At 43.6% G+C, this 8768-nt stretch overlaps 1 protein-coding gene across 2 annotated transcripts in view; it reads left to right on the top strand.

Annotated features, from left to right (window-relative positions):
- The first annotated feature begins 404 nt into the window (after positions 1-404).
- The window catches only part of cldn23l (claudin 23-like), a 28215-nt gene continuing 19851 nt past the window's right edge, over positions 405-8768 (top strand). The window contains exon 1 of one of the 2 annotated variants that reach the window (XM_078566305.1): positions 405-643. The gene's annotated coding sequence lies outside the window, so the exon portion shown is untranslated. Of the gene's footprint in view, positions 650-8768 lie in introns of both variants that reach the window. The other variant, XM_078566306.1, reaches the window with a different exon arrangement.

The following is an 8768-nucleotide window of genomic DNA, read 5'->3' as shown; positions in this document are numbered from 1 at the left end:
GCTAATACTCAGTCACCTCTCACCCAGCAGTGTTAATACTCAGGCACCTCTCACCCAGCAAGATTAATAATCGGGAACCTCTCACCCAGCAGTGTTAATACTCAGTCACTTCTCACCCAGCAGTGTTAATACTCAGTCACTTCTCACCCAGCAGGGTTAATGCTCAGACACCTCTCAGTCAGCAGCGTTAACACTCAGACACCTCTCACCCTGCAGGGTTAATGCTCTGACACCTCTCAGTCAGCAGGGTTAACGCTAAGGCACCCAATAGAGTAAGTGCCAAGATACTATTGCACAATTATACTTCGATTTTAAGCTGCAACAAAGAGATGGTGGCACTGCCCCTTTAAATGGAATTTCAACCTGTTTGAATTTGACTTTAACATTCCCACCAATGAATTTAGTCATATTTAAGGAAGCAGTTCTCTTTCCCTGGTTGGCTGTGCTCCGATGCGCTGGGAATCTGTAAGATTCCACGCCACCAGCCGCAGCCCCCCGACTACAGGAAGATGAGGCACTGACTCAGACGGTGAGACGGGACTCCTGCTATATGAAGACAAGTAGCTTTCAGCAAGGCTGTGACCCAGCTCAGTCACAGCGAAGCCCTTGACTTGCAGACAGCTCTGTAGGAACACTCGAAGTGGTAAGTGTACGTTTCTCTCTCCCTGTGTTTAGTGTTGATGAGCACATAGCGGGGGCGTCAGAGCTTCAAGGACAGGTTAATCGTGCGCCTACCGATTAGATTTTGCATAAAAACAGCCTTTTTGTTCTGGAGTGTTGCCATGTCCGACCCAGAGGCTGTCTGATTGATGCACTTAGTACTCTATGGGCAGAGTGCACAATCTGCGCGTAGGACTGGATCTGTTCGGGAAAGAACACATCAGAGTTCTCTGAAGGTCACTGTTGAGCAGATGGGTTAAACGCTTGATAAAGTTTCAGCCTTGCCAGTCACTGGATTATACTGATTCACTCAATAGACCACAGTGTTAGAACATCAGGTCTGTTTCACTGAAAGTTATATTTGTTTTGACAGGCTTCAGCTTTAGATTTTCTAACTCTGGAACTTAGAAATTCCACCATTCTGAAAAAAGGGTTAAGGAACCATGTTGTGTGCAGCCTAAGTGACTGGATGGAGTAGTCCATTGGCGTCACTGGATGTTTGAGTGTATGAGTGTAATATTGCAGACACACGCAAGCGTTCGGGAAGACATCCAGACACAAATGCCACACACACACTGATGGTACTTACATCATGTAGCTATTTTGTGGAAATGGGACACCTAAATACTAAACAAAGACCATTTCTGAAGGATTCTCATCAAGGGCATCATTTCCAGTGATTGGCAAGTGACACTTAATTTCTCAGTCAGATACAGCACATTTAGATGCAGAGCAAAACTCCCTCTATCTCCCTCTACAATTTACCTCAGCTCAAGGTCAAACATCACCTCCCAGCATTTTCCAGTATCCACACCAGTTATCCCAGGGCCTCCTTGAGTGAGGCCTCCTCTTTTGAGTTGAAATAGAGATGGTTTTGTGCCCACTCATGAAACTCTGACTATTTTAAGTTTGTCATGAAAGACCCTTGCATCTAGCTGATAGACACCATCATTAACCAGTTTACACTGGATGTGAATCCCGAAGAGAGGTGAAGGGCTAAGTATTTTTTAATTCATTCATAGGATGTGGGCTTCGCTGGCTAGGCCAGCATTTATTGCCCATCCCTAGTTGCCCTTGAGAAGGTGGTGGTGAGCTGCCTCCTTGAACCGCTGCAGTCCATGTGGTGTAGGTACACCCACAGTGCTATTAGGGAGGGAGTTCCAAGGTTTTGACCCAGTGACAGTGAAGGAACGGTGATATATTTCCAAGTCAGGATGGTGAGTAAGTTGGAGGGGAACTTCTAGGTGGTGATGTTCCCATCTATCTTCTGCCCTTGTCCTTCTAGATGGTAGTGGTCGTGGGTTTGGAAGGTGCTGTTGAAGGAGCCTTGGTGAATTCCTGCAGTGCATCTTGTAGATGGTACACACTGCTGCTACTGTGCGTCGATTATGGAGGGAGTGAATATTTGTGGATGTGGTGCCAATCAAGCTTTGTCTTGGATGGTGTCAAGTGGGGAGTATTCCACCACACTCCTGACTTGAGCCTTGTAGATGGTGGACAGGCTTTGGGGAGTCAGGAGGTGAGTTACACATTGCAGGATCCCTAGCCTCTGACCTGCTCTTGTAGCTACACTATGTACATGGCTAGTCCAGTTCAGTTTCTGGTCAACAGTAACCTCCAGGATGTTGATAGTGGGGTACTCAATGATGGTAATGCCATTGGACATCAAGGGGAGATGGTTGGATTTTCTCCTGTTGGCGACGGTCATTGCCCGACACCTGTGTTGTGCAAATATTACCTGCCACTTGTCAGCCCAAGCCTGGATATTGTCCAGGTCTTGCTGCATTTGGACATGGACTGCTTCAGTATCAGATAGTGGTATCTATCTCACTGTGACATCCAATTCCAATTCAAGTGCATTTTAACCTAAGGAATTGTTGCCAAAAGTTTTAGAATTACTTCTTCATAGAAAGAAAATGAGCAGCAAGCACAACACAAAAGGACAAACTAAATGATGCTATTCTTCTCTTTATGCCAATACAATAATGTACATTTCTGCGCAAGGTATCCCTGTATCTAAGAAACAAGTTATTAGGCTTGAATGTCAGACTGAAGCAGTTGCACCTTTATGAGAATTTGGTTCTGGTTGTCCTGGTAACCTGTGCATACGTATCATTCAATTTATAAAATGCAATGTTCATTATTGACTGTTGATTAAGGTAGATAATGCCAGCACAGTGCAATCGTGATTTTCACTGGTTAGATGTTCAAAAGTCCCAATAATGTGACCAACAGGATTTAGTAATCAAGCTTCAACCATTGTTCTCATTGAATTCATACTGGGCACCTCAGTAACCCTTGGAGGAACAGAAGATTTAAGTCAACTTGCAGCTTACTCAGAGGATGCAGTAAACTCGGGAACAGTGGAACAGGTACCATACTGCCTATTTACAATTAGACATTAGGTGGTGCTGAGAAAACCTATAAATTACCTCACGTAGAACCATAGTAATAGGAGTAGATCAGTTAGCCCCTCAAGCCTTTTTAAAATTCTTTTACAGGATGTGGGCATTGCTCGCTAGGCTAGAATTTGTTGCCAATCCTTAATTGCCCTTGAGAAGGTGTTGGTGAGCTGCCTTCTTGAACCACTGCGGTCCATGTGGTGTAGGTACCCCCACAGTGTTGTTAGGGAGGGAGTTCTAGGATTTTGATTCAGAGACAGTGAAGGAATATAGTTCCAAGTCAGGATGGTGTGTGGCTTGGAAGGGAACTTGCAGGTGGTGGTGTTCTCATGCATCTGTTGCCTTTGTCCTTTTAGGCAGTAGAGGTCTTGGGTTTGCGAGATGCTGTCGAAGGAATGCTCCACCATTCAATTAGATCATGGGTGATCTGCACAGCAACTCCATTTGCCTACATTTGCACCATATCCCTTGATATGTCATTTCTGGTTCAGTTGGTAGCACTCTTGCATCTGAGTCAGAATGTTGTGAGTTCAAGTTGTTCTTCAGGATTTGAGCGCAAAATTCTAGTGTAGTACTGAAAAGGTGATGTCATTTTTCAGAGGACATGTTAAATTGAATCTCTCTCAGGTGGATGTATAAGATTGCATGGCACTATTTCAAAGAAAGGCAGGGGATTTATGCCTAGTGTCCTGGCCAATGTTTATCCCTCAACCAATATTACAAAAACAGGTTCTAGGATAATTATCACATTGCTGTTTGTGTGAGTTTGATGTGCTCAAATTGGATGCTGTGTTTCCCACAAAGCAACCCTTCAGAAGTATTTAACTGGCTGTAAAGTGCTTTGAGTTGTTTAATGGTTGCGAAAGGTTTTAATATAATGCAAGTCTTTCTTTCTTATATTCTTTCCCAACAAGGATTTATCAATTTGACTCTTGAAATTTCCAACAGACTCCCAGCATCCGCAGCATTTTGCGAGATGAGAGTTTCAGTTTTCAAGTGGAAATAATGTCTCTATGGCTACTCTATCATAATCTTAAAATAACTGAGGGCATCCCTCAACTGATTTAAACAGCCTCAACCTCTCAGTTCTGCTGTCGCCAGTGTTTTTTTAAAAAAAACTGTGATGGGTTTTTAAACATTCTTTAACAGGATGTGGGTGATGCTGGCTAGGCTAGTATTTATTGCCATCCCTAATTGCCCTTGAGAAGGTGGTGGGGAGCTGCCTTCTTGAGCTGCTGCAGCCCATGTGGTGTAGGTACACCCACAGCACTGTTAGGGAGGGAGTTCCAGGATTTTGACCCAGCAACAGTGAAGGAACGGGCGATATATTTCCAAGTCAGGATGGTGTGTGGCTTGGAAGGGAACTTCCAGGTGGTGGTGTTCCCATGTGTCTGCTGCCCTTGTCCTTCTAGATGGTAGCAACTGTGGGTTTGGAAAGTGCTGTCTAAGGAGGCTTGGTGAGTTGTTGCAGGGCATCTTGTAGATGGTACACACTGCTGCCATTGTTCATTGGTGGTGGAGGGATTGGATGTTGAAGGTGGTGGTTGGGGTGCCAATCGAGCGGGCTGCTTTGCCCTGGATGGTGTCAAGTTTCTTGACTGTTGTTGGAGCTGCACTCAAATTCCATCACACTCCTGACTTGTGCCTTTTAGATGGCAGACAGGCTTTGGGGAGTCAGAGGGCAAGTTACTCTCCACAGAATTCCCAGCCTCTGACCTGCTCTTTGAGCTACAGTATTTACATGGCTGGTGCAATTATGTTTCTGTCAATAGTAACCCCCAGGATGTTGATAGTGAGGGATTCAGCGATGGTAATACCATTGAAGTCAAGGGGAGATGGTTGGATTTTCTCTTGGAGATGGTCATTGCCTGGCATTTGTGTGGCATAAATGTTACACAGAGTTTAATGGTATTTGTAATGAGTAGGAGTAGAATATTAACTTTCTGGATTTCTGGGATGCTGTTCAATGGTAGTGTGTTGGACAGATTTTCTCTCTGATCACTGTTCCTTCTCAATCCCATACAGTAAGCGTTATGAAACCAAATACAATTAAACACCTTTTTTATGTGAGTACTGCGGAATTGCTGCCCATTCTGGTGGAGTAAAGCCCGTACCAGGAGGGTTAGTGTTTGCGTGATGTTACCGATGAACATCTACTGACGTCTCTAGTTCAATTCCTCAGCAGCTTGTGGCTGAATGGATTCACCTTGGGAGTACAAAAATCCAGCTCGCAGCACAACTAAATGGGTCCAAACAAGGCCAACTTTCACCGCAAAAGCTTGGGCAGTACCCCTTTCGATTCGAATTGTGTTCACGGTGACGACTGACACCCCTGGGCGGAGTCTGCACTTCAGTGAAGTGAATAATCATTTTGAAGACGATGATTCCCACCCTGTGTGGTTGTCGGGTTGGTTGTGTGGCCCATGGGTTGGGTAAGGGTTCTGGTGCTGGCAGGAACTTTTACTCCTCAGGAGAAGGAGCTTTCTCAAAGATAAAAGCAAAAAACTGCGGATGCTAGAAACTCAAAACAAAAACAAAAATACCTGGAAAAGCTCAGCAGGTCTGACAGCATCTGCGGAGAGGAACACAGTTAATGTTTTGAGTCCGTATGTAGTTCTTCAACAGAACTAAGGAAAAATAGAAAAGAGGTGAAATATAAGCTGGTTTAAGAGGGGGTGGGACAGGTAGAGCTGGATAACAAGGCAAAAGAGAGAGACGGAAATCCTGTCGGAGAGAAGAGCAATAATTCTTCAAGGTAGGCATTCCTTGAAGAGAAGTGGCAGTCAATTAAACACTAAGATAAAAGCAAAAAACTGCGGATGCTGGAAATCCAAAACAAAAACAAAAATACCTGGAAAAACTCAGCAGGTCTGACGGTGAGTTTTTCCAGGTATTTTTGTTTTTGCTTTGAGCTTTCTCAAAGGCCTGGTTACTCGGTTGATACCCATTTCTATGATGGGAAAGACGCACATAGTCAATAACCATCTCCTGCAGAGACTGTAATGAGCTACCGGCCGAGATTCACTGTTTACCGAGCTGAATAGAGCCTTATGTCTACTGCTGGTGCTGCTGAGCATCTTTGGGTACCTAGTAGCCCAGGCAGGAGGCAGTTCCAATCTGGCTGCATTGAGTGAGATGTTGACAGTCCTCTTGGGGGCAGTCTGCTCGGCCCCAGTTTCCTTTGTTTGATACAGGCAGTTAAGTACCAACCAAGACCTACTAATTCCCTCTGCAGAAGAGTACCTGCTGGGGACATGCCTGTACTTGGGCTGGTTCGGTGGGCCGGTAGAGGTTCTGGGTGAAATAGCTCTCCTATTTGAATGCAATTTGAAGTGTTCCTGCAAAAAAATCGAGATCCTCTCGTAAACTGGATTATCAGGGCCTTGTTATAGGCACTTTGGTAATGGAGGAAATCACAATTTAGGTGCAGGGTTTTACTGTTAAAGGAGCCATATAATTAATCAACTATTAGTGAATTAATGAAACGGACAGGGTTGGTGGGGGCTTTAATTAAATCAAGCTGCAAATATTGCAGCATTAACTATCTGACCAGTTCACTGTAAACGCTTAACACATCAAATTGTCCTAAAAGGCTGCTTGTGGTCTGAGGAAGCTAGAAAGTGTTTAACCAGACAACCGCATCCATTAAATTGCCACTTCTTAACATGAACAGTAACAGCCTGAATCTGAATTATTAGTGGATGTGGTGCCCAAAGAGATATGTTAGACTGGGTGTCAGTGTCCACTCTACTCATTCCGCCTTTCCCAGGGAGGGTTTAAAACACCAAGAAACAATTTAAATCCAGGATTTTGGATTTCAAAATCCTGGGATATATCCCAGGATTGACTCCAAATTCAAGATTTCAATTCATATTAGCTGGTTAGTTTGATATGAACAGTCTCTCAGTGTCCAGCACCATCTCTGGCTGACCAGTAATCTCTGAGTGACCTTGTGATAATTATAGCTCCCCATTGCTAATTGGACCAAGATCAGCACAATCAGTTTGTTAAATGTCTGCTTCATGCTTGTCTTCTGATTCCTTTTTAAAAACATTGTTTGAAAACAAAACAAGGTAGTGAGTGAAGTGTGATGCATAATCTGGATGTCCAATTCCCACCTTCTGCTTTTTAATTATCTTTTGTCAGTTCAGATCAAGTCAGAAAAAAGAAAGTGCTGCTTCTCATTTGATTGTAACCACCTCCCAGAAGAAAGGAAAAGGCTGAATGGGTTAAAAAAAAATCATTCAGCAGATTATTACTGGAGTTTGTACATTGTTCTCCAGTCACCGCTTTCAGATGCTATTGCTGCATCAGCGGTTTGAGAATGACTGGTGCGCTCTGGGATGTTTCACAAGCAGAATATCACAACCAGGTAAGAACATAAGAAATAAAGACAAACCGTAGGGACCATACAGCCCTTTGAGCCCACTTCACCATTCCAAACGAATGAGGCATAATGACCTTATGCCTCAACTCGACTTGCCTGTCTGCTCCCTTATATCCCTTGATTCCTTGAGAGACCACATTTCTGTCTATCTCAGCCTTAAGTAAACTCAACATCCACAACCATATGAAAATAAGAACAAATTTGGAACAGGAGCAGACCATTCAACCCCTTGGGCCTACTCCACCATTTGATAAGTTTATGGCTGATCTGACTGTGGGTTTCCTTTCTTATCTACCCCCTCTACCCTTTGACTTCCTTATCAGTCAAGGATCTATCTTAACCCAGCCTTAAAAATATTCAATCACTCTGCCTCCACTGCTTTCTGGCAAAGAGTATTATAAAGACTAATGAACCTCTGAGAGAAACAAATTCTCTTCATCTCTGTCAGAAATGGGAGACTCCTTATTTTTAAACTGTGTCCCATAGAATCTACTATAGAGGACATGATAAATGGACACTTGGATAATAATGATCTGATTCGGCGTAGTCAACATGAATTTATGAACAGGAAATCATGTTTGACGAACCTGTTGGAGTTTTTTGAGGATTTTACGAACAGAATTGATAAAGGGAAAGCAGTGGACATCGTATACTTGGATTTTCAGAAGGTTTTTGATAAAGTCCCCCACAGGAGGTTGGTTAACAGAATTAAAGCACATGGTATAGGAGGTAATATACTGGTATTGATTAAGGACTGGCCAGCAGGTGGAAAAAAAAGTGTAGGAATAAAGGATCATTCTTGTGTCGGCAGGCTGTGACTAGTGGGGTATCGCAAGGATCAATACTTGGGCCCCAGTTGTTCACAATATATATCAATAATTTGGATGTGGAGACCAAATGTAATATTTCCAAGTTTGCGGATGATATAAAGCTAGGTGGGAATGTGTGTTGTGAGAGAGATGTAAAGCAGCTACAGGAGGATTTGAACAGACTTAGTGAGTGGGCAAGAACATGGAAGATGGAGCATAATGTGGAAAAATGTGAGGTTATCCACTTTGGTAGAAGGAACAGATGTGCAGAGTATTTCTTAAATGGTAAGAGATTAGAAAGTGTAGATGTACAAAAGGACCTGGGTGTCCTCGTCAATAAGTCACTGAAGGCTAACATGCAGATGCAACAGACAATTAGGAAGGCTAATGGTATGTTGGCCTTTATCGCAAGAGGATTTGAGTACAGGAGCAGCAAAGTCTTGCTTCAACCTTGTTTAGACTGCATCTGGAGCACTAGGAAGGATATTATTGCCATAGAGGGAGAGCAAC

This window comes from Cetorhinus maximus, chromosome 21 (genome assembly GCF_964194155.1).
Source record: "Cetorhinus maximus chromosome 21, sCetMax3.hap1.1, whole genome shotgun sequence".
Classification (NCBI taxonomy): Eukaryota; Metazoa; Chordata; class Chondrichthyes; order Lamniformes; family Cetorhinidae; genus Cetorhinus; species Cetorhinus maximus.
The sequence above is the reverse complement of the archived record's forward strand: the minus strand, read 5'-3'. Positions and strand labels throughout refer to the sequence as shown.